Consider the following 25,842-nt stretch of genomic DNA (forward strand, 5'->3'; position numbering starts at 1 on the left):
TAGAATCGCTATATACGAGCATTCTGCATGAGATAGGACTCAAGGCAGTTAAGGATACCCTAGAACAGAGGGGACAACAGTTTCAAAAGCATAACGCCTTTCTGTTAGAGTTGTTGGAGTTCATTCTGAAACACAATTTTTTCACATTTAATGGCCGTTACTATCATCAAGTACGGGGTACAGCGATGGGTAGTACCTGCGCCCCCACGTACGCAAATATATACCTAGGATGGTGGGAACACAATTTTGTGTTTCATGAAGCTTTAGTGGAATTTACTGAGAACATTGATTTGTGGTTACGCTACATTGATGATGTAGTTTTGATATGGTCTGGCACCCCAGAAAAATTTTACAGATTTGTAGACAAACTTAACTGCAACAGCATCAACCTTAAGGTCACGGCAGAAATTAATAGGGATGCAATTAATTTCCTGGATATTCGCATTTATAGAGATAATAACAATGACGTACAAACGACAGTTTTTAGAAAAGATACGGCAACTAACAATTTGCTACATGCTAAAAGCCAGCATCCATCTAGTCTGATACAAGGCATACCTACTGGCCAATACCTAAGGGTGAAAAGGATTTGCAGTACAGAGACGGATTTCAAAAAAGAGGCTGATAAGCTATATCTGAGATTTAAACAGAGAGGGTATAGCCATAATTCCCTCAAGAGGGCGTTCAAGAGAGCCTTAGTGGCAGATAGGAATCAGCTTTTGATCCCTAAGAAACATAATGAGGCCCACAAGATGAATAAGTCCAATAAATTAATAAGATTTATAGGAAATTATTCCTTTGAACATAACGAGATTCGCCAGATACTAACTAGCCATTGGCAGATTCTTGAGCAGGACAAAGATTTGTCAAGAGTAATAGGAACAAAACCCACAATTACGTTTAGGCGTAGCAAAAATCTGCGGGACCAATTGGTACATAGTCATCTGAATAATAAGGGGAAACCTACATGGTTAGAAAATAAAACTAAAGGTTGCCATAAGTGTGGGAGTTGTCTGGCCTGTCCGTACATTGAAAAGGCTTTGGCATACGTGGGCAGAGAGGACAAACCAATATATACTCTAGAGCATTTTATGAACTGTAAGACATCAGGCGTTATATACGTAATGACCTGTCAATGTGGAAAACGCTATGTTGGCAAAACAAAACGAGAATTCAGGAGAAGAATTCTTGAACATGTAGGAGATGTAAAACATAAGCGAAATACATCACTAGCTAGACACATCAACGAAACCCACAATGGTTGCCTGGAAATGTTAAAATTCACAGCAGTTGATCGAATAGAACCCACTTTACGAGTCGGGGACATAGATAGAAAATTGCTGCAGCGAGAAGCGCAATGGATATATTGGCTCAATACAAGGGCTCCTAATGGCCTGAACGAAGGTTTTACCTTCTCCCCCTTTCTTTAAAAATGTCTTTAAAAATATGTGTAAGAAGTTTGTTAATGGCCTGAATGCAGGCTTTACCTTCTCCTTTACTCCTTTAAAAATGTTTATAAAATGTAGTGATATGGGGTACAAAAACTTCCCAACTTCTGTACTGTCAGATACATATGAAAAGATTTGACTCTGTTTCGTTAATTATAGAAATTTATTCAGTGTCAAATAGACTTTATTTTAGGTATCCTATCAGTTTCCAGACTGTTATGCCTAGTCTTGAATATCCCCCCTTTTATTAGATCCATCCAGCTAGCAGGGCAAGCCAGGGAGTGTACTGCGCTCCAAGCTGAAGGGATTGACTGGGGGATGCGCATGTGCATCGCTACACTAGTGGTTTAACCCAGCAGACGAATCATCATGGGGGAAGTGGCCCTTGCGCAAGAGTAAGGGCAGCGCATGCGCATCGGTACTTTGAGGCAAAAGTGGGCGAACTATTGAGCGCAACCGGAAGCTACTATGCGTAACCGGAAGTGACGTCACGGAAGTGACACAAACGTGCGTTTCTACACGAGCGGTAATGGATACCTATTTAAACTGATTTTGGACGCGCACTCGCCACTTATGCCCCTGAAGAAGCCGTGGTACACGGCGAAACGCGTAGGGCGGGTGGCATAGGTGGACAGTGGGCGAATAGCTCCCACTTGTTCCCCACGTAGCTAGGTAGAATTTGGGCTGGGGAATGATTGGAAGGGAGGTGTTGGGAATGGCTACAAATATATGGCTATTACTTTAATCACTACTGTGGTCAGGCGTGAATTTACAACGCTGACTACAATAATTGTCCACTGATTCACCCTATGCTTGGCTTTTAATTGTGTGTTGTTTTAGGGACAGGGTCCCGGACTTCCATATACTTACAATGGAGTCTCATATGGCATTGTTTTTGTGGGTGCGTGTGTTTTTAACTTACTTTTATTAAAAGTTATGTTTTAAAATACTTTTTCTTCTATATACCTCTTGGCATGATTCATCTGAACTGGTTAGCTTGGAGATAACAGGGTTATAAAAATTTTCTATTTTCCCTGTTTCTCTGGTGGTTGTTTGGATTTTGTTGGTTCTTTAATGAACACTAACCTGCAGATAAATTAGGTCTGAAACTTGACTACACTCACCTTTGTGAATTTTATGTTCCTGATCATTGCCTGTCAGCAATCCAAACGTAATTAATTATCAATTAGACTTATCACAATTCTCATAACATTTTCTAAGCCTGGTGTTGGTGCATCTGCAAAAAACAAAACACTATGTGGTCTGAATTCCGATTATTGTACGATTCTCTAAATTCCAAAAGTTTTCCAATTTTTTTAAAAAAGCTTTAAAAATTAAAACTTTTGCAAAATCATCTAAATATACTTGTAGGGAGAAATATTTTTGTTATAATTAACTGAAAATCTACCTGCTCAGATCTTCCGTAAAAAGTAGCTGTTTGTTTTGATCTTTCCCAAGGCTTCCCCAAGTGCCTGCTGGTGTATCTGATATATGTCTTCAACTAATCAGGGTTGTGTAACTCATGTTTTACTTCTTCCCTGTTTGTATAGCAGTTAAAACCCATAAAGTCTCCATTAAATGTGTTATTTATTCCTGTAGCATAATATCTTCTATTTATTGGAGAAAAATATCCTTGATATGAAAATGAAAAATGAAAAAACTATTACTGAAAGATACTTCCATTAGATTTGACATAGCCAAATATATTTTATAGAATGTACTGTTCCTCATAGGCTAGAAGAAGCTATTTTATTGTATATTCCTTAACCAATAGAGTTATGTAACAACATAGCAAATGTTTTACACTGCTCCCTGACACCATCCAATTAGATATTGGCTTCATTCTGTTTGTACAGGTATGGGATCTATTATTTGGAATACTTGGGCTTTCCTGGATAAGGCATATTTCCGGACTTTGTCTCCATACCTTAAGTCTGCTAAAAAATCATTTAAACATTAAATAAACCCAATAGGACTGTTTTGACTTCAATATGGATTAATGCAGTTTAGTTAGTTTCAAGTTTTATCATTACAGAGTAAAAGGAAATCATTTAAAATAGAATTATGTGCTTAAGGTACTAAAGGATATTTTGTGCAAAACACTATTATGGACCAGCTTAAATATTTTACACTATACGTAGCCCTTATATTTAAATGAAGGGGCCTTTGTCTCTTACTGTGTCATATTTTCCAGTTATTATTTTATTATTATGTTGTATGTATGTATTTCAGCCTTCTCTCTAGTTATGGTTCTTGTGCCAGAGTGCATAGAGATGAATGGTCCTTGTCTATCACTCCATTCTATGAGAGGCAAGTTTGTAGATCTGTGTACACCTGGTTCATGGTTAAGTAATTTCAAGCCAGAATAGAGTGGATTCGACCAGACTGTTCAATCACTAAGCCTCCGTCCAATGAAGCCAATATCAAATAGAACAAGAAAGTGATGAATTTCAGTCCAACGCAGTGGGTTGCTGCAAAATCAGTGCTTTATTCGACACAACATGTTTCGAGCTAGGCTCTTTGTCAAGTGTAATACAAAAAGGCACCACACAACCCTATATAGTTTAAACCACACCCATCATTAGTAGTAATCGGATGCAGGTTATTGCTGTTAGGTAATTATTCAGCCTGACCCCATTCGAAAAAATGATGGAATATAGAAACATTCTTACCCTTAAGTAGAGAATTTCACATTCATAATATTAGTCAATAAGTATCCATTTTATCTGGAAGGGAAAAGATCAAAAAATGTATCAAAAGGATTACTGAATATGTTACAAGGTATAAATAGTGTAAATTTCACAGGAAGCTGCTAATACTCCAGTGTTCATTTAAACCTTCTGGATGTAAGCTGTTCAATTTTTTAATCCACTTTGCTTCTTCTTGAAGTAGTAATTTAAGCATATTGCCCCCTCTTTGTGGTTTACAAATCACTTCTATCACTTGCCATTTGAGCTGTGATAAATTGTGTTTAAAAGAAGAGAAATGTCTTGAAATGGGCATATCTGTTTGAGTCCCTACTTTAAAATTACGTATGTTGGATCTATGTTCTTTAATTCTCTCTTTAACTGGACGGGATGTTTGTCCTATATACACTAGTCCACACGGACATTTCAACAGATATACCACGTTTGCACTTTCTCACGTAGCATAGGAATGAAGCTTTAATCCCTTACCATTTATAGGGTGGTGTACAACTTCCCCTTTAATGATAGATGAACAGCATATGCAACTAAGGCATGGGAAGGTACCCTTTTTTGGTGGTCCTTGAAAGAGGGACTGTAATTTGTTGGGTTTACGAGGTTCTGCTGGACACAATTTATCACGTGATGTCTGTCCTCTAGTATAGCAAAACATTGGAATTTCACTACAATGACGTTTTAGTGATTTATCATGCTGCAACATGGGCCAAAACTTTTTAATCACATTTTTTATCTGGGCACTTGCACTCCTTGTATAATTATACAACAATCGCATTATCTATTTTTTTAAGTAACATAGTGTCCTTGTCACAATACATAATACGTACAATCATGTAAAAAATACATGGTTACATTGCTTTGTTTTATTTATTTTTAAAAACAGTGCACACTAAATTATTCTGTATTTAGTATTCTGTGATGAAAGATTCAAAAGAAGGTATTTTGTTTGTGTTTGTTATTGCTATAGAAACTAAGAGGGCCACAAAAGTGCAAGAACAATACCCTCTAGTGTCATGTTAGGTCTACTGCACTAAGTAGCCATGGTAAAATAAAATGTACTTTCAAGTGATACTGACACTAAAAAAAATACACCTACACCTACAATATACCTATAGGTCATGTTGATATTTTTTTTGCTGATAGGCCTGCTTTAGTAAGTAATTGTTACTCACTTTCTAAACCTGACTGTTTTGTCATCCTGACTGTCCCTTCTCTTAAGCTGGCCATAGATGTTGAGATTTTTTAAAAGATCCGATCGTCATTTTGAGACCACAATTTTCTTGGAACGATCGTACGATCGTACGAATTGTCCATCAACTAAAAAGACCAATTTGCCAGGAAAACAAAGGGTAGGTAATTGCCTGCTTGGCCCTGAAAACATAGATAGATTGCACTGGGACCGACAAAGATTTTTTAACCTGCCCGATCAATATCCTGACAGATGTCGGTCGGAAAATCGTATTATGATCGATCGTTCGAATCCCACTAACCGCACGATAATTTCGAAGGATTGGTCAGACTTCGCTAAAATCGGTCGTTTGGCAAGAAGAATAGTCGCGTCTATAGAGAGCTTTAGAGTTTCTAATTATAACGGGCTACTGCTGCACAAATATGGTAGCCCCCTCACAGACAAACATGGGGGATCAGATAGATAATGTAAAAGCTTCAAGAAAATAAGTATATGGCAAAATTCTAAATTGAAAGCGAAAAAAGGTTTCATTTCTGGTGTCCGTATCACTTTAATATAAAATGACGTATATAACTTCTGCTATCTTCTCTAGCCTTATATTTTATCTTTGTAATATATGCTTTCTTGTCTTATCCTGTGTAAGTTATATTTGTATTCTATCCTAGCTTATATATATATATATATATATGGTGTCTAATAAAAGGGCAGCCAAGTTTGGGAGTTTTACTTTGAAAGCAGCTAGTAAGTTGCAGGTAAAACGTATTCGTCCCTTTTATAAAATGTATAATTAAACCATAGAATTCTTAATGAATCAGATGAAAATTGAGCATAGGACTGGCCAGATATGGGATGACTTTGACGTAGTTGGCCAGCTTAAATATATTGCAATATATGGACAAACAATCCCTGTTTTGTTTAAAGGGTAAGGCATTTTTCAGTAGCAGTATGCACAAAATGTCGCTGTCTTAAATATATTGATAATGGGTTGAGTGCAGAGGAATCTTGTATTTGTCTATATATATATATATATATATATATATATATATATATATTATACTGCTTTAATTTTATATGTATTTATACTATACATTTTATCTGATTCTATGTTAATACCCTAACTTTTTGTCATACTATATAATTTATTAGCAGATTCTATCTATAGTATAGTATCCTTATGTTATGTATCCTATCCTTAAGTTTTTATTTGAAGTTGATATATACAGCATCAGTGGAAGTGAGCTAGTTCATGAGCCAATGAGAGTGCTTGTCAGCTAGCCTGAGATACTGATAACTGCAATCTTGAGCTAAACATGAAGCAGTTGGTAGGGTAATAAATGTGCCACAATTGTAGCAAATGACAGGGCAGAAAATAGTAGAGCCAGGGAAGAAGCTGTTTGCAGCGCTACAGGTATGGGACCTATTTCCAGATTGCTCTGGACCTCGGGTTTTCCAGATAGGGGATGTTGCTGTAATTTGGATCGCCATGCCTTAATGTATTAAACTCATTTAAACATTAATTAAACCCAATAGGCTGGTTTTGCTTCTTATAAGGATTAATTATATCTTAGTTGGGATCAAGTACAAGGCACTGTTTTATTATTACAGACAAAAAGGAAATGTGAATAAATAAAATTGAGTCTATGGGAGATGGACTCCCATAATTCAGAGCTTGCTGGATAAAGTGTTTCCAGATAACAGATTCCATATCTGTATTAATTTAGACAGTGGTAGGATCAGTAATGAATCCATTGGTGGGGCTGAAAATGCAGATAATGACAGGGCTGCAGATGGAGACTTGCTTAATGCAGCCAATAGCAGGGTATGACTTCAGGGAAAGGCTTAAAATGTTCCAGTGGTAGTCAGGTGTTTGAAGTAGATGGTGATAATACTTAATGTGGATGATGATGTAGATTTATAGTCCTGCTTGCTATCAATTAAATATGCTTTTTTTTAAGGCTTTGCATGAGAGCTACAAAATGCTAACGGATACATAATTGTGCCAACTAGTGTTCATTTAATACCTCAGTACAGGACCAAGCTACAGAGATGTGTGATTTTCATGCAAATACTGTATGCCATAACCCCTTTTAAAGGAACAGTGAATCTTTATATGGGTGAACAGAAACAGAACACAGATTAGAGCTAAAACAGCCATAGTTTCACGGGAAAATCCAATTTGAATTAACATATTTTCTAGTATCTCACTCCAAACCTTCTTACTGCCCCCATATAATCCTGGAATGCAACTCACATGATACTGTCCATGCTCAAGATGCCTACAATATCAAGATGATCTTCCAGCCTTCCTTCACGCACGTACTCCATAACCAGGTCATACAGGTGGTTTAAACAACAAATAAGAAAATGACTTGTCCAGCAAATGGCACAATGCATAAAATATTTTAGATAATGCAGAATGTATTAAAGGCTCCCAAGGTAAATAGATAGGCAGAAAATGGGCACTGTGGGCACAGAAAGTATTAAACATGTCTCTACAGCACCTTTGAGCCTGTATCAGTTTGGCACTCCTCAAAGTTGTCATATACCTGTAAAAAATAAAGCCAAATTACGCAGGCTCCTCTCTTTGCTATATTCTAATATAGTCCATGAGCAAGAGAGAAAGCACCCCCTACTGTACCATTACGCACCTTGCCAAATGCACATTTCCCAAGCTCTCTGTGTATCTGGAAGCTGCTCCTTTCCAACACTTTTTAACTATTATCTTCGGTCACACTGTTTGGCTTTCAGTGGGCCTTTGCAAATTCAGCTTAACTGCCTCTGATAGGATGTGGTGATGACCACCAACCATGTTGTACAACGAGGCCCAGACTGGTAATCTGTGGAGTCTGGCAAATACCAGGGGGCTGCTTTAAGATTCTATAGACAATCACAATATATTGGACCGGGGGGGGGTTCTTTGGGCCTCTGGGTACTTTAAATGCCAAGGCCTATTTTAAATATCAGTCTTAACAAATGCGCAATTCTGCATTTGGGACAAAAGTACAGGAGAATGGGGATCCCTTTCTAGAGTCTGGATAATGTGTTAGGTTGGTCTTTGTAGTAAGATTTACAGTTCATTTGACAGTTAGGGGAAAATCTATCTAGAATGGCTGCACTGACTCCATATTATTTACTGTAGTTCTGTTTGCAATCAATGCAACTTGCATTTATTATAATAACACGGCATAAAAACAGCACATTTAATATAGACCTTAGAATGGTCCCTGAGACTCTCCTCGTCGTTCCCCTATTGCTGCCACTACAAAGCTATAACTTTATTTGTAACACCTAGTGATTACTGCCCAGTAACTCGGAAGAGATTGAAAAAAAGGTGTACTGTAAATTGTTGCTGCTCAGCTTCAACACACAATATAGCCATTCGCTGCACTTTGAATGCAATGATAGAAGGCAAGGGGAAAATTTCAGCATCTAAAAATGTCAGACACTTTTGCTTCTGTCAAGATATATATTTTTTCATGCACAGCATATATATGTTATTTCAGCTAAAAAAAATTGCTTTACATGTTTAGGTTTAAGTCAAATTAGTTTTAAGCAAAGTGCAGACAGAGCTCTTGAACTGAAGCTGGAAGAGCTTGGGATATTCTCAAATGTATTGTGCTTATGGGAGCCAACATTAAAATTTTATTTGAATGGTCCAAGTTCCCCTGCTGGCATCTGCTGGATGGTAGTTACACTATTGTTTATTACAGCACAGGTCCAGACTGGGATTTAAAATTTGCCCTGAAATTTAAAGTACACAAAGGCCAAAACAGACCATAACAGCCCAATATTTACTGGCTATGACATGTTACAGCAGTCACTCTGGAATTTCCCAGAATATACAGGTTGGCAGTCTGAGCCTGGGCACATGTGAAATATTGTTTTCTAGCTGGAAGATCATTTTTATAGCATACACCACTAGGTGGTGCTGTGGATTGACATTTAAAAAAGTTATAGCAACTCAGACATAGTTACATAGTTACTTAGTTAAATTGGGTTGAAAAAAGACAAAGTCCATCAAGTTCAACCCCTCCAAATGAAAACCCAGCATCCATACACACCCCTCCATACTTTCACATAAATGATATATACCCATACCTATACTAACTATAGAGTTTAGTATCACAATAGCCTTTGATATTATGTCTGTCCAAAAAAATCATCCAAGCCATTCTTAAAGGCATTAACTGAATCAGCCATCACAACATCACCTGGCAGTGAATTCCACAACCTCACTGTCTTTACTGTAAAGAACCCCCTACGTTGCTTCAAATGAAAGTTCTTTTCTTCTAGTCTGAAGGGGTGGCCTCTGGTGCGGTGATCCACTTTATGGGTAAAAAGGTCCCCTGCCATTTGTCTATAATGTCCTCTAATGTACTTGTAAAGTGTAATCATGTCCCCTCGCAACAAACCCAACCTTGACAGTCTACCCTCATAATTTAAGTCTTCCATCCCTCTAACCAATTTAGTTGCACGTCTCTGCACTCTCTCCAGCTCATTTATATCCCTCTTAAGGACTGGAGTCCAAAACTGCACTGCATACTCCAGATGAGGCCTTACCAGGGACCTATAAAGAGGCATAATTATGTTTTCATCCCTTGAGTTTACTCCTTTTTTTTTATTACTGTTTATTTTAATGTATTTTTTAGCCTACTAGCCACAGCAGTCAGGGCTGCAATTAGATATAACGGGCCCTTTAAAACAGGGTTGCCCCCTATGGGCCCAATGCTTTTAGCCTAATGACTGCCTGCCATTCCTAAGCCTCCCTCAGACCCTGATAGAACCCACACCTCCCCCACTTATGGTAGTCCTGACCACAGTATTTATTCCTGTGTTTTGACTCACATCGAAAATTTCTGCTCATTGCATGGTGCATTGATGTCCTCCAATATGGTCACTACCATGTTTGGGGGGTAGCAGGAGGTATAGGGTCCCATAAGGTCCTTATACACATACAATTTCCATGAATATCGGTAAAACAGGTCAACCTCTAGACATTTTGGTGGCCAGCAGATTTTTGCCCCAAAGTTGTCTGAAACTGAGGAAAGTCACCGGGAAAATGCTAGAATGCTTAAAAGGGACAAGTGACTGGGGTACACAGCCCAAAATCTGGCAACTCCCGGCTTGGGTATTGTAGTTTTACATTAAACTTGGCAGTTGGAAAATTGTTAAAAAAAAATCAACATTACCCAACATGCATTAGGAGACGCAGGCTTGGCACATTAGGGCCAGAAAAAACTTTGGGTGGCTTCCAAAATGCAAACTAGTCAAAGACCCAAAAAGTAGCCAAAATCCGTACCTTGGCTAGTTTGTACGTTCAAAACCCGCCTGGGCTTTAAATTAGTAGCCCAATTTGGCTGGAAAACCACCAACCTGGCAACTCCAGACCTGGCCCTGATCAAAGTTTGGATTTTAAAGTGGGGAATAACAGTCCAAACCATTCCCAAAGCATGGGTAAAACTGTTTGTTTCCAAGTTAAAGAGATACTGTCAAGGGAAAATACATTTTTTTCAAAATGAATCAGTTAATAGTGCTGCTCCAGCAGAATTCTGTACTGAAATCCATTTCTCAAAGGAGCAAACAGATTTTTTTTATATTCAATTTTGAAATCTGACATGGGGCTAGACATATTGTCAATTTCCCAGCTGCCCCAAGTCATGTGACTTGTGCTCTGATAAACTTCAATCACTCTTTACTGCTGTACTGCAAGTTGGAGTGATATCACCCCCCTCCCTTTCCCCCCCCCCCCCCAGCAGCCAAACAAAAGAACAATGAGAAGGTAACCAGATAACAGCTCCCTAACACAAGATAACAGCTGCCTGGTAGATCTAAGAACAACACTCAATAGTAAAAACCCATGTCTCACTGAGACACATTCAGTTACATTGAGAAGGAAAAACAGCAGCCTGCCAGAAAGCATTTCTCTCCTGGGGGCAAATTCACTAAGATGCGAAGTTGCGCCAGGCGCAACTTCGCCGCACTTCGCCAGGCGTAGTTTCGCCAGGGCTCCGCAAATTCACTAAAATCCGAAGTTGCGCACAGGGGTAGCGTACAGTTGCGAAGTTGCGCTAGCGTTGATTCGCTATATAAAGCGAAGTTACGCTAGCGAAGGCTAATTTGCATACGGCGCGAAATTCAAATTTCAATGGAGGAACACGTATCTGCACTACAAATGCCTAGAAAACCTTCAAATCAGCAAATAAAAATTTTATTTTGCCCTACACATGTGCCCACTGTCTAGGTAAGTTGCCATGAGTCAGGAAATGTAGGGGGGAGGAAGGGGAGCCCCAAAAATTTTTCGATCTTTTTCAGCCTATCAGCCATCATGTAGAAAACACGCCAGCGTTTTTTGGGACTTAGAAAAAAAATTGACTTTTTTTTAAACAATCCCTATCTACTCTATTGCGCGTCGCCAGGTCTAAGGTGGCGAAGGAAGTCTAGCGTAAAAGGTAGCGTTCAGTACACTGCGCAAGTTAATGAATTTGCGTAGTTTCGTTGCTAGCGAAAATTCGCCTGGCGTAAGGTTGCGAAGTAACACTAGCGAAACTACGCCAGCGTTCGTTAGTGAATTTGCGCAGTACCGAAAATGCCAAACGCTAGCGAATTAACGCTAGCGTTCGGCGCTTCGCGGCTTAGTGAATTTGCCCCTTAAAGTGCAGGCACAAGTCACATGACCAGGGGCAGCTGGGAAATTGACAAAATGTCTAGCTTCATGTCAGATTTCAAAATTGAATATAAAAAAATCTGTTTGCTCTTTTGAAAAATGGATTTCAGTGCAGAAGTCTGCTGGAGCAGCACTATTAACTGATGTGTTTTGAAAAAAACATGTTTTCTGATGACAGGATCCCTTTAATAAAGTTAACAAATCGGCAGGGGGAGCTATTGAGTCTGCAAACTGTCTGGAAATAAAGTGAAGAGAGAGAGAAAATAGGGAAAATGTAATGGGATGGGGCAGTGGGGAGGAAGGAGAAGAAATCAGCTTAGAACAAAAGGAGAACAGGCTGAGCTATAGAGGCTGTTCCACAGGGGCACTGGAACCAGTTGCTAAGCATTCTGGGAGTGTGGCATATAACACACAGGGTTATTGTGGCTGCTTGCTGTGGGGGGCTAAGATAAGGTTCTTAGATAGCAGGGATGAGACCGGCAGCGCTACTTGAGAGTGACTGAAAGTTGCCCTTCAACAGGAGCCCAAGACAGAGAGAAGCTGCTCCCGTGTCTGCTCCGTCCTGCACGCTCAGCTCTTTGTGTCTGGGAGAGAGAGAGACGAGGAAGGAGGCGAGAAGGGGAGGCAGGAGCAAATAACGGACTGGGAAGTGGGAAATTCACAGGAAATTTAAGAGCATCCGGCCTCACACAGGGAAGAGGGACACGGTGCAAAGTGACACAGGAAACTCACAGGGGAAAGGGGTGTCGGTGAGTAATTATCTCTCAGCTGCAGGCAACAAACGAGCAATGGTGATTATCAATAGCCTGTGCTGTTATATGCCACATTTACTTGTAAGTATCACTTACTGACTATTCATTGTTTACCTTATAAAGACATACACTTAATATGTATATGTTCTATAGATAAGATCTGTGTCATTCTCCTGTATTTCATGTGAGCCTTCTTAACTCCTTGGTCCCTGAGGCAGTCCTGATGGTACATTTATTTGCAGGTGTCTTTCTTTCCGAGCAGCTGTTAAAATCCAAATAAGGATTGCCCTGTGTGTGGGAAAATCCAATTAGCGATTTGCAAGGCAGAACTGAGTGTAGGATATGATATACTGATAATGGTTAACCAGTATGTTATGCTCCTCACCCTATAGCCTGATGGTTATAATTAGACTTTCTGTGCTTTAATGGTTCTGTATTGCAATACCAAGTGTGCATGTCACAGAATCTTTCTAGCTCAACGTGCAGGCATACTGAGACTTTCTTTTTTTGGTGTGTAATTTATGCTGCAGCGCTGTTCAGAAACGTATAATTTGGAGCACAGAGTTCTCTCTCTCTCTTTTCACATTAGTATGGGGGGTTTATTATAAATGTCATCTTTCTCCCGTTTATTTGTGATCCCATCCTAGTGTTTAGCTGGAGCTACAAAGAAAATCAGTTTTCCCACCAGTAAAATACTAAAAAAATAGTTTGAAGCATATTCCACTGAGGGTAAAATGCTCTGACAAGTGATCAATTGAATGTCACACTTTCCGTGGTTGCCTCTACTGAACGCTAGCCCCATTGACAGTGTTATACCCCCCAATGGAAGCCCTGATTAACAGTAAAGGCAATAGGATGATTTAAAGGGGTTGTTCACCTTTGAGTTAGCTTTTAGTAAGATGTAGAGAGTGATATTCTGAGACAATTTGCAATTGGTTTTCATTTTTTAATAATTAATTGAGTTATTTAGGTTTTTATTTAGAAGCTCTTTAATTTGCATTATAAACAATCTGGTAGCTAGGATCCAAATTACCCTAGCAACGGTGCATTGATTTGAATATGAGAATGGAAAAGGAGAGGCCTGAATAGAAAGATGAGTAATAAAGTAGCAATAACAATACATTTGTAGCCTTACAGAGCAATTGCTTTTTAGATGGGGTCAGCGACGCCCACTTGAAATCTGGAAAGAGTCAGAAGAAAAAGGCAAATAATTATAAAACTATAAAAAATAAATAATTAAAACCAAATTAAAAGTTGCTTAGAATTGGCCATTCTGTTACATACTAAAAGTTTACTTAAAGGGGAACCACCCCTTTAATAAATAGTGTTGTTTTAAATAGACGGAACATACTGACCCAAAATATCCACCATATGACCACTATGAAATTGCATGAAAGAGCCAGCCACAATAACAATGTTTGGCAGTAAAGATATAGGATCCGTTATCCAGAATGCTAGGTACCTGGAGTTTTCCAGATAACGGATCTTTCTGTAATTTGGATCTTCATACCTAAAGTCTGCTAAAAAATCATGTAAACGTTAAATAAACCCAATAGGCTGGTTTTGCTTCCAATAAGGATTAATTATATCTTAGTTGGGATCAAGTACAAGTTACTGTTTTATTATTACAGAGAAAAAGGAAATCGTTTTTAATCATTTGGATTATTTGGATAAAATGGAGTCTATGGGAGACGGCCTTTCCGTAATTCTGAGCTTTCTGGGTAACGGTTTTCCGGATAACGGATCCCATACCTGTACTAGTCTTGGCTACTAGATAAAACAAAATCAGTGGTTAAACCCCAGAAATTAACTTGTGTGCCATTCCCCTAACGCATTAGATGTTTGTTTGAGTTATTAAAAGGATTGTTTGGTTGCTATGGGCTACTTAAAACGTTGCCCTTCTGCTATATAACTCCTATAAAGTCATTTGTTCAAGAGGGAATGGTTCCTATTTCTCCTTGTTTAAATACTTCTGCAGTAGAGTGTGTCAACTATCTTCATTTCCACTCTAAAGTTTCCTGAGAATAACATTGTTTTATGCATATTGATCACAATTGTAGGCATTGCATAAAGTTGAGAACTGCAGTTCCCAGAGTACTATCACAACCAATGGTCATACAGCCTTAAGTGTTAACTATTGTACATGACAGAGGGCAAACAATCTTAGCATAAATAATAAATAAAATCCATTAAATCAGCATCCTGACAGCTGGAAATGCAAATCTCTATAGATAGCTTTTATACACCCTTATACAGAAAGTCAGTAAGACAGAGGACACACTTAGACCATTTCTGAGCTGAAACTGAATGGTTAAAATAGGTGCTGAAGGATTTTGTTTCCGATAGACGTCATCTACAGAGATTCATGAGTATAAGTATTTATAGGTGCACTCGTGTGACCTAACGTCATTTGTATCTGCATTCTTTTGGTGTCAGAATACCCCCACGTGGCACTTGTGAAATGCTGCTGTCACTTTGCTTGGCTGGATGGGCTCTTGGAAACGTTCAGAACATGTACGGTTATTGCTTGCTGGAGAGGTCTGATTTTCCTTTCCTTCAAAGTTTTGAAAAAAAATTTGTCATGTCTCAAGTAGTACAAAAGCAGCTGCATTTGTCCTTACTGAGTACAATTTTAGATGGTCATTTGATACTGGGTTGGTCTTCATTTGCTTTGTTATTTTTATCCTGTCATTTATTGTATGTTTGATGCCACACCTACGCAAGGTGGTCATTCAGATCTGCAGTGGTATGACTTTTTTCTGGCCCTAAACTCAGAGTAGAGCTGGGTCAAATATGCTCAAAAGAGACTAGACTACTGCTTATTCCTATTTCCTAGCAGATATAAAAGAATTACACAATCATTTAACTAAATATACTGGAAGCTATTATGGTTATTGTTCTTTAAAAAAAGTTTCCAATATAAGCAAAATAAAAAGGATTTAAGTGTTGGTCACCTAAATCAGTACAGTTTGTTTAAACAGAGGTAATGAGCTCAGTATAAAGGCCTCTCTCTTTCCCTAGTTGTTGCTTATGAAGTGCTTTCCATTTCAACTATTGCACTGATTAGTGCAAGAGATCACAAAAACTATTGGCATTTGTTACTTGAACAGAAACTATGCTTAACCCAAGCCCTATTCACTGAAGCTCATGTTAAACATTGGTGTATATTAGTGCATAAGGGTTGTTAATGTTCACCTTTCAATAGCTCCCATTTGCAATTTCAGGAATGTAGTTGCTAGGGTCCATGTTGTCCTAGCAACCGTGCATTGCTTTGTGTAAGAGGCTGGAATGTGTATATTGTATTATTAATAAAATTAATAATAAAAAGTAGCAACAACAGTACAGAGCATTTTATTTTTAGTTGGGGTTATATGAAAGCTGGGAAGAGTCAGACGACAAATAAGTTGGATAAACGAAAATAATGAAGGCCTATTGAAACATTGCTTAGAATTAGCCATTCTATAACATGCTAAAAGTTAATTTTAAAGGTGAACCAGCTCTTTAATAAGAGCTCAGACATAGTCGTATAAAAAAATATATATTTCTTTCAGGGGGCAACTGAGGTTGTAGCTGATACTGCAAAGTCTAATTTCCATAAAAAGAATTGAAAAAGCAACCTGAATTTTGTCATTTAAGTGTCCTTTTAATATAGGTCATTGTGTCCTACCTGCCCCACTTCTATTTAAATAACACGTTCCTCTGGAGGCAGACTTGCTAATAATTTCACTGCTCTGCTATCAAAAATGTGAATAAATGCAGTGTGAGAAGGAGGTGCAAAATCTACTCAGGTCTGACATTTATAACTGCACACTTTTTTAGTTTAAATCCTAAATATCCTTTAAAGATTAGCCTCCTATAACATGTGGTACTATAGCTCCATGAAGAACACGTTCCTTGTCTTTATAAGAGGAAAATGACTGTTTCATGGCAACGTACTGATTTTTTAAGATTGCCATTTTCTATAGCTTTTCTTCTTCTGTAACATAAGGGTACTTCCATACCTTTAGATTGTGTGCTCTTGGAAATTGGGGCCTTTCAATCCTATTTTTACTCCATAATCCTTGTTGGTTAAATTATTGTAAGACCCCTATATAAATGAATGTAAAGCATTGAACCTTGATTGCACTATATAAATAATTGATATATGGGTAACATATTGGTACCTGTGGCTTACCCGAGTTACCTGATTCTTAGTTCTTTTTAGGTCTGTGGTTCACATTTCATTTTGCCTTTTCAGGGCAGCAGCATGACCACTACAATACTTAAAATCAATGTAAAATATGGATTGGTTATATGTAGTAAACAAAACATATGTTACACAGTTTTTAAAATAAAACAGTAGCTAGTGGATTCTATAATTAGCTGATCAACAGCTACATCTGTTTTTAAGGTAAAATATGGTAGTAAAGCTACCACTTTCTCACATGTCCTGCATCAGTGCAGGCTGCTACTTCTTTCTGAAAAAAATCCTGTCTCTATTGCCAGGAGAGAGTGCAAGATTTAATATAATCCTTGTAGCCAATTCAATTATTCAACGAAAGTATGCACATCATGCTTTTGGCTCTTTTCGTGCATTTCAAAAAAAACTATTTTTCTCGCATTTTAAGGGGTTAGTGATTGGGCAAAGTCTTAAGGTGGCCATAGACGCACAGATAATATCGTACGAAACGATATTCGGTGCGTATATGGTGGGAAAAGAGCCGACTGATATGGGCAGAAGACTTCAATATCGGTTGGTTTGTCGATCGGGCTGGGCGGAAAATTTTGAACAGGTGCCTTTGAAGGCAACCAAACATCGGCCATTGTTAGTGCTAAATCGTCAGATACAGGTAGAATTCTATTGTTTCTACCTGTATATCTGACGATTCATCTCTACACGTGTTTATTGAAACTAACTTTTCCAAGAAAGATCGTAATTGTTACGTCTATGGCCACCTTTAGAGCTAAGTGACAAGTGCACAAGAAACCTTTCATAAAAAACTTCTATATATAATCTCTGGGTTCTTTTTCTTGTCAACACATACTCTATGGCAGCTATATCACTTAAGCTAAATACTGCTTCTTCCATTTCTGTATTTGTTTTTTTGGTATATTATTCTTGTGTTTCTGGTTAGGGATAGGGAAAGACAAAGCAGACCAGTGAAAGCAGAGTAGTAGACGATTTCACTTCACTGAGAGAGTAGAATTGACGAATTATGAAAAACTTGTCCACCCTGGTTGTCAGAGAGAGAGAGGACATTTCCAACCACTGAAAGTCCAAAAGTTGTTGAGCTAACAGTGCTATTGGATTCAAAAGGTATTCAGTTTATGTTTGCAAACAATATTTGTAGCTTGCAAGAGTATTATCAAGTTCAATATGGCTGAGAAAGGGTCAAGGACAGAAACAGATGGAGTAGTACCAGCTTATAGAGACCTGCAATATGTTTAAATAGAAATGACAATGAATGAGGATGAGAAGACTCACACAGGGATTACTTAGTTTTAAAATATTGATTTGGTTATAAAATGTCTTTCATTTATTACAGATCAGTTAAGATCTAAATGGAAGGCATGTCTGCCATAAAGAGTAAAGGGCAAATTAACTGGTATTTTTTTGTGGTTCATATCAGGATAAATGTATGTATGTATTTATGGTATGACAAATTATTTAGCCCTTGGGCTACCAATCTCAGGCTGACTCTTTCTCTAAAAAAAGATGTGGGCAGTTTTGAAATGCAGTGGGAAGGAGAGACTGACCTTGTTAGATATAAAAATTGGATGAACATAAATGCGGGTAAAATTATGGTTTTCTACTTTATTTGCTTCAGTGACAAAATCAGGTTCAGCAGTTTGTTTGAGGAGACACTGAGGATGGCATTAGTATGCTGTGTGAGATGATTTTGGGTCAGAGCAGTGGCCAAGAAGCTGGTAAATAGATATCAAATGGAAGGATTTCTTTAGACGAGTATTTTACTTAAAAGAGGAATTTTCTTAGAGGGGAGAACAGTGCTAAATATTATAAGCCAGCTGAGGATTTGAAGGAATCATATACTGTAAATGGGGCACCGGTATTCCTGACGTTGGTCTGTTGAACACTAGTATAGTATGGCCCCAAACATAGGCTTGAAATGAGGCATGGATTGGAAATTGAGACTGGTTAAATTCTGCCACTGCCCAGCCCTGAATGGCATGGTGTCAGCTCTCTTTTCTTCTTAGTAAAAATGAGTAACCCATTTGCAACTCCCAGGAGGGTTGTTCCTCATTATACGATTGCAGCTGAATTATCAAAATTTTTACTATTGCACTCACACTACAACAAAAATTAGACACAATTACATTGAACGTTTGGTTGCCATTATTTCTTGCATGGGACTGAATCGTTGGTACATCTGCCTAGTTTGGTGGTGGTTGCTCCCTCTGTGCCAATAGGCTTGATTTAAAACAGGAAGGCAGTGGTGTTGAGCTTAAAGGGGTTGTTCACCTTTGAGTTAACTTTTAGATGTAGAGAGTGATATTCTGAGACAATTTGCAATTGGTTTTCATTTTTCATTATTTAAGGTTTTTGAGTTGTTTAGCTTTGTTTTCAGCAGCTCATTATAAACAATCTGGTAGCTAGGGTCCAAATTACCCTAGCAACCATGCATTGATTTGAATAAGTGACTGGAATATGAATAGGACAGGACCTTACTAGAAAGATGAGCAATAAAAAGTAGCAGTTATAATAAGTGTGTAGCCTTACAGAGCCTTTGCTTTTTGGATGGGGTCTGCGACGCCATACCTGTATTACATACTGTCAAATTATAGGTGATTATAATACAGGTATTGTACCTGTTATACAGAATGCTCGGGACCTGGGGTTTTCCGGATAACAAATCTTTTTGTAATTTGGATCTTCATACCTTAAATCTACTAGGAAATCATGTAACCATTAAATAAACCCAATAGTCTGGTTTAGCTTCCAATAAGGACTAATTATATCTTAGTAGGATCAAGTACAAGGTATTGTTTTATTTACAGAGAAAAGGGTAATCATTTTTAAAAACTGGAGTCTATGGTTGAGCCTTTCCATAATTTGGAGCTTTCTGTATAATGGGTTTCCGAATAACGGATCCCATACCTGTTCTTGCATTGGGGGGGAAGGAAAAGCAGAATTTTTGAACTGTTAAATGGCATTGATAATTTTTTTTTGGCTAATATAGAAACATGAAGAGGAGACCAAGTGAAGTATTGTCATGACCAGAGATGTCCTGTTCTGCAGACAGCTAGCTCTTAATCAAGGGCCTTCAGTGCAAGAAAGACTAGGGGCACCATGTCATTAACAAAGTAAGGGGGTTATGAAGGCCCCATGACTAACAGAGACTAATTTATGACTGGCCTGTGTGCAAATGTTAACTCATATCTGAGGTTAAAGAAAGAGTAACTATATATATCATGTGTTTTATGTATGTCTTATATCATGAATTTCTAGTGATCTTAGTGTATACAAGTCAAAACATCTAATATTTAAGATGAATTCATTTAAGGTCAGTGAATCAAGTAGTTATGCTTCTCATCTACACCTGAATGCTGAAGGTGGTTTGACCTCTTCCTTCTTGATAGATCACCGTCACTAAAGACTACAAGCCAAAGTGTCATAAATGTTTAATGTTAAAAGTGAGGAAGGTGTTGGGGCTTGTAGAGATAGTAATTTGTGATTCTCTTTATTATTATTTTCCAAGCGCCAGCAATTATGCAGTGCTGCAGAGTAGCATTAAACACATTTTGTGAAGTAAGGAGAGTAGAATGGAAGAAGGTAGGAAGTACAAACCTAAGACCTGTGAGTGCGATTTCTACTACTTGACTCTACTATTGACTTTACTGATCGAGGACTGCACCCAGGCACCGATGACCTCAATATCATGAGTGCCGGTTCTTTGCTCTATATAGATAGATAGATACACATTTTTTTTTATCTATTAACAGATTCTGAATTGAGAATGTGTTAAGTGTAGAGGCATTAAAAAAACTAAAGTACTTTAATAATTATTTCCTTTATACTTTGTTTTCTCCTAGCAACTGTGAAAGTGAAGCATACACCTGTTACTCTGCACATGGGGTAGACTTTTGCCTGAAAATTCACACTTGAGTGGTTTTGGCCCAAAATCTGCTCCATATACAGTTACAGGTATTTGCTACCAATGTCACTTACTACGGACATGGGGCATAATCATGCAGTATGGGTACTTTATTGTGTTCTTCCACAAGTATAAAAAGCTAGTGGGACATTAGCCTTCTTAAAAGCCAGCAGAGGGCTTTCTCTAGTGACCTAGTGAATGGTGCCTTTGAAGCCTTTGTAAAGAAATCATTTGCTGATTTCTGCATTAGCAGAAGTACAGTGGTACAAGTAAATAGAAAAGAGTAAAATTACTGTCCACTATTAAGCAAGGGAGGGCAGAGTTTTATACAAATTAACCAGATCATATTAAAGGGGTGGTTCACCTTCAAACAAATTATTTTTTCCAATGACTTTCTATTTTCTATATGTGACCGTTTTTCTAATATTGAAGTGTCAAGTGTCTTTTTTCACCTTCTGAAGCAGCCCTGGGAGGGGGGTCGCTGACCCTGTAAACTGATCTAAATTTAGTTGATACATTTCTAATCTTTGTCCCTGCTGAGCAGAATCTCTGGGTTTCATTAGAGGCAGCGTTAGAATTGATATTATTATTATAATATTCCAGAGATGCTGCTGAGAAATGTATCCACTAAATGTTGCAAAATTGTAACAGTTCAGAATCTGCACCTGAATTACTGAGCTGTCAAACATCAGACAGGAACATTCAACTTTAAACTTAGATTTTGGTAAAACAGTAAAAAATAAATAATGGAAAGTAATTGAAAAAAGTCTTTATTTCTGGGGAACAATCTAAAAACAACTGAATTGAAAAGACAACTTCCAACCTGGCAATCTACTCAGAAGCAAAAAAGAAACAATGATTTGTACTGATGTCTTGTGGGTCTTTTTACAGTCCCGAGTCTGATTACTTTTGGTTTTCATGTTGTGTAAAGAACTAGCAGATTTTCTTATAAATCAGTAGGTATTTTTGCTTCTGATTAGTAGGAGTGACTTTTCTGAAGGTTAAAGTGTTATTTGCAAAATTCAGAAGCAGGTTACCATATATTTTACCCACAATGCAGGGTTTTTACCCCAAATTATAAACTGAGTTTCTGATGCATGGACCATTGACAGTCATAAGGGGGTTGCCAAAACTTGAAAAATGTTAGGGTTTTTTTTTTTTTACTATAAAATCCGTATTTTTAATACGAAAAAAAAACCTTGATTTTCTTTGTGATTTATTATACCCTAAGGCGGATAGAAGTCAGAAATTGAAAATACTCCATCTCCCAGCTGTCGGGGGTCCTATAGAAGTCAATGGCAAAGGTCTTACTTCAAATTTGAAGATATCATGGTCTGAGTTTTGGGCAAAAATCCAAAAATGATGGGGGGTTTTAAGCGATTTCACTAAAAATGTGAGCATTTCGGTCATAGAACCCGAAAAATATTTTCTTTTTTTTTTAAAAAAACAAAACTATTTTTGAGTTTATTCCGAACCGATTTATCAAGTTTTTTCAATGACAAATAAGGTCAAATCGTGGATTCTAGCTTGGTCAGATTTTTTTTACTTAAAAAATCTGAAAAAAATTATTTTGATAAATAACCCCCTTAGGGTATACCTTCTGTAAAAAAAAGTGATGCCAATTTACCTGTCAATAACAGTTTTCATGAAGTGAATCCTACAGAGGGGGACCTTGCCTAAAGTTTTTGGGATCCTAAAAAAAGATTTTGCTTGCAGTGAAGTAATATGAAATATACAGTACATTGAAAGTGAACACATTTTAAATAAGGGTAACCAACCATGCAAAAACCTTATTTTAGGGTGAGTGGCAGAGGTGATAGCAGATGGAGTCGGAGGCAATTTTGGGTATACAGAGTCGGAGTCGCCAAAAAGATTCAGACTCCTAAAACTTTAAATTGCTATAAAAAAATACAATATGCAGTGTCCTATTTCACAGATAATAGCCATAATAAAGTACTTCTCTGTTGTAAGAATAAAGCCCGGTTTCTGTGAAGTCCAGGTGAACTATTATGAAACCACGATATTCATACATTATTTTAATCTGTAGTATACAAGCACTGAAAATAATCAAATCATATTTAAGAGCTTCTATGAAGGGGGATCTGGCAGATTCTGTTTCTAAGAACAATATTTTAGTTAATTTTGGATTGTATTTAAAGGGGTGGTTCATTGGAATTTATTTGTGATGACAAAAGGAAACGGGTTGCAAAAGACAGTTTATATAGACCAAGACTCTCAGGGGGCTTGTGCCAAATCTCAAGGAACATCACAAGGTGATTATGCTAAAGGCAGTTCTTTATTTGACAATAACTAAGCCTGATAAACACTGGGTGGACATTGAGAAACAGGCTTTACTCCCAATGGATATATAGGGGCTCATATGGTCCCAAAAAGTCTTTAACCCACACAAAAGTAACCTTACAAACAGTCAAAGACTTACTCACAATCTGGAGGAAAACTAGAAAACACAGAATGTTTAAATTCAAACTCTCTCCACTACAGCCTATAACCAGTCTAGAAAAAGAAATACACAACATATCACTGCGAAATTAGAGAAAACAAGGCATTCGGAACGTTGATTCATTTCTACAAAACAGTCACATTCAGCCTTCCCCAACTTAGTGCAGCAATATGCACTGGCCCATGTAGATCATTTGAATTATTTACAAATACACCACTACCTCTCCACAAAGGCAAAATCTCCACTACCACAAAAAGCATGGTTGGAAAACATGTGTCTCCAGGACAATCCCTTAAAAGGAATGGTATCATCATTTTACAAACTACTGATGCCAAGGTACACCAAGAACAAAAGCAAACATATGATCAGTTTGGAAAAGAAACTTCAACTACAAATGGAGACTTTGGACTGGGAAAGAGTCTTCCAGTATATCAAAAAAAGCCACCAGATGTGGTAATCACCTGGAGCAAAATACCAAACTGCTACTGAAATGGTACCTGACCCCACACAAATTAGCACATATGTACCTAGCCCAGTACGCTATTACACATATTCCGGGATTGTCCCAAAATAACAACCCCTGTGGAAAGAAATAGAGGACATTGTCACAAAGCTGAATGTTACAACAACACTGACACTCGCCATAGGGCTGCTACAAATATTTCCACCAGACCTCGAAAGTGGAGAAGCATTCATATTACATCACATGCTGTTTGCGGTCAGAACCCTAATAGCCAGATCATAGAAATCAATCACAGCTTCTACAGTAATACAGGTACTCAAAGAAACGCAATACAACATGACAATGGAAGAGCTGTTGGATAATGACATCAAATGGAAAACTAAAAATACAACCTTGTGGAGACTAACACTGAACTGGGTCAACATAAAGATAAACGTTGCAACAGGTCATGAATGAAGTGCCTTCTCTCTTTTTTTCCCCTCATCCTTTTCCCTCCCCATACTAACATCCCCCTCCTCCAAAACGGTATACCAGGAGATGTATAAGAGTGTACATACAATATGGAAAAGTATAGTCTTGTCCAGTTTATCTCTCTGTTAGAAATCCAATAAAGAAAGATTTTAAACTAAAAAACAAATGCTCTGTAAGGCTACAAATGTATTGTTATTGCTTCTTTTTGTTACTCCTATTTCTATTCAGGCCCTCTATTATTCAAATTCCAGTCTCTTATTCAAATCAATGCATGGTTGCTTGATTACTTTTTGGTAACTGAGAAAATAGTCAGTCAAAAGGACAGCACAGCGGTTAGCAACCTTGCAATGCTGTGGTCCCGTGTTCAAATCTAGCCAGGGCACAATCTACAAGGAGTTTGCCTGTTCTCTCTGGCTTAGTGTGGGTTTCCTCCCACTGTAATGTAATATGAATGTGAAAGAAACCTTAGATTGAAAGCTCAACTGGGGCAGGGACTGACCTCTGTAAAGCCCTGCAGTATATGTCAACCCAGTCAAATGTAATGAATGGTATTAGGTGACAAGGAGCTTACTATTAAACATAGGATTCCAAGTTTTAGAACAGTGTGTGTTACATTAGGAAGCTGTGGTTTCTGGATTTTATAGAACACCGCATATTACCCATCTAGTGCTGACAAAACAAAGCAATGGCATTTCCTGTCTGGCATATAGGAGGAAATAGCTCAATTTGTAACATAAGAATTTGAAAGTTAAAAAAATTACAGATTGAGAGTGAGTGAATATTTGACTCTGTGCCATAGAAGATGAGTACAGTTAATTGTAGAGGACAACATCCATCTTTTTCTGATCAGCATGAGTGCCGGCAGAGAACAGGGTTTTAAGTTAGCAGCCAGCCTGGGAATTCTGTAGCATTAACAATGGATAGAGAAATGTTTGTATAAATACAGGCAGAGCTGCAACAACTGTGTACTATTTGTAACATCCATTCATAACCATAAAAAAGGCATACTCTGTGTGCTCACCAGGCTGACTGCAGTGCTGTCTGTGTTTGAGTTGTTGGTGGGGCAAACTGTCTTAAACTTAAAGGGATACTGTCATGGGAAAACGTTTTTTTTTTTTCAAAATGCATTTAGAAATGTAATGTAATTTAGAATTAAAAACGACACCATAAAAATCATGACAGAATCCATTTAACAGGTTATTCAGTATTCTCTCCAATCCTCTATTCTCTTGTACACAAGATTCTGTGTCTTTTAGAAGGAGTTTATTTTATTTCCAAGAAAATTCCTGTAAGATATGACGTAAACAAACTATAACTATATTTATCTCTTCTTTTCAAAGTTTCACAGGCATCCAATCATAACATGCCACCAATATGTGTACATCAATTTGCAAAGCTTCTAAGAAATACACTATTTTTAACCTCTTATCTGTGTAATGATTACAAACTGTAAAGGGGCACTTAATACTGAAAAAGCAAGCTGACAAAAGTGCAAAACTTCAAATTTATGTATACATTTCTTAAAGTAATACTTCCTCTTAAAGGGGTTGGTTGTTTATTAAAAGGGTCTAGTTCTCCTTTAAAGGTGAACCACCCCTT

The 25,842-nt window shown here is 37.7% G+C and overlaps 1 protein-coding gene across 4 annotated transcripts in view; it reads left to right on the forward strand.

The window, feature by feature from the left end:
- The first annotated feature begins 12,262 nt into the window (after nucleotides 1–12,262).
- The window catches only part of homer3.S (homer scaffold protein 3 S homeolog), a 64,845-nt gene continuing 51,265 nt past the window's right edge, over nucleotides 12,263–25,842 (forward strand). Inside the window, exon 1 of one of the 4 annotated variants that reach the window (XM_041580067.1) lies at nucleotides 12,263–12,836. The gene's annotated coding sequence lies outside the window, so the exon portion shown is untranslated. The remainder of the gene's footprint in view (nucleotides 12,837–25,842) is intronic. The other 3 variants (XM_041580068.1, XM_041580065.1, XM_041580066.1) reach the window with 3 other exon arrangements.

The sequence above is a fragment of the Xenopus laevis genome, chromosome 1S (assembly GCF_017654675.1).
Source record: "Xenopus laevis strain J_2021 chromosome 1S, Xenopus_laevis_v10.1, whole genome shotgun sequence".
In the NCBI taxonomy this organism is placed as follows: domain Eukaryota; kingdom Metazoa; phylum Chordata; class Amphibia; order Anura; family Pipidae; genus Xenopus; species Xenopus laevis.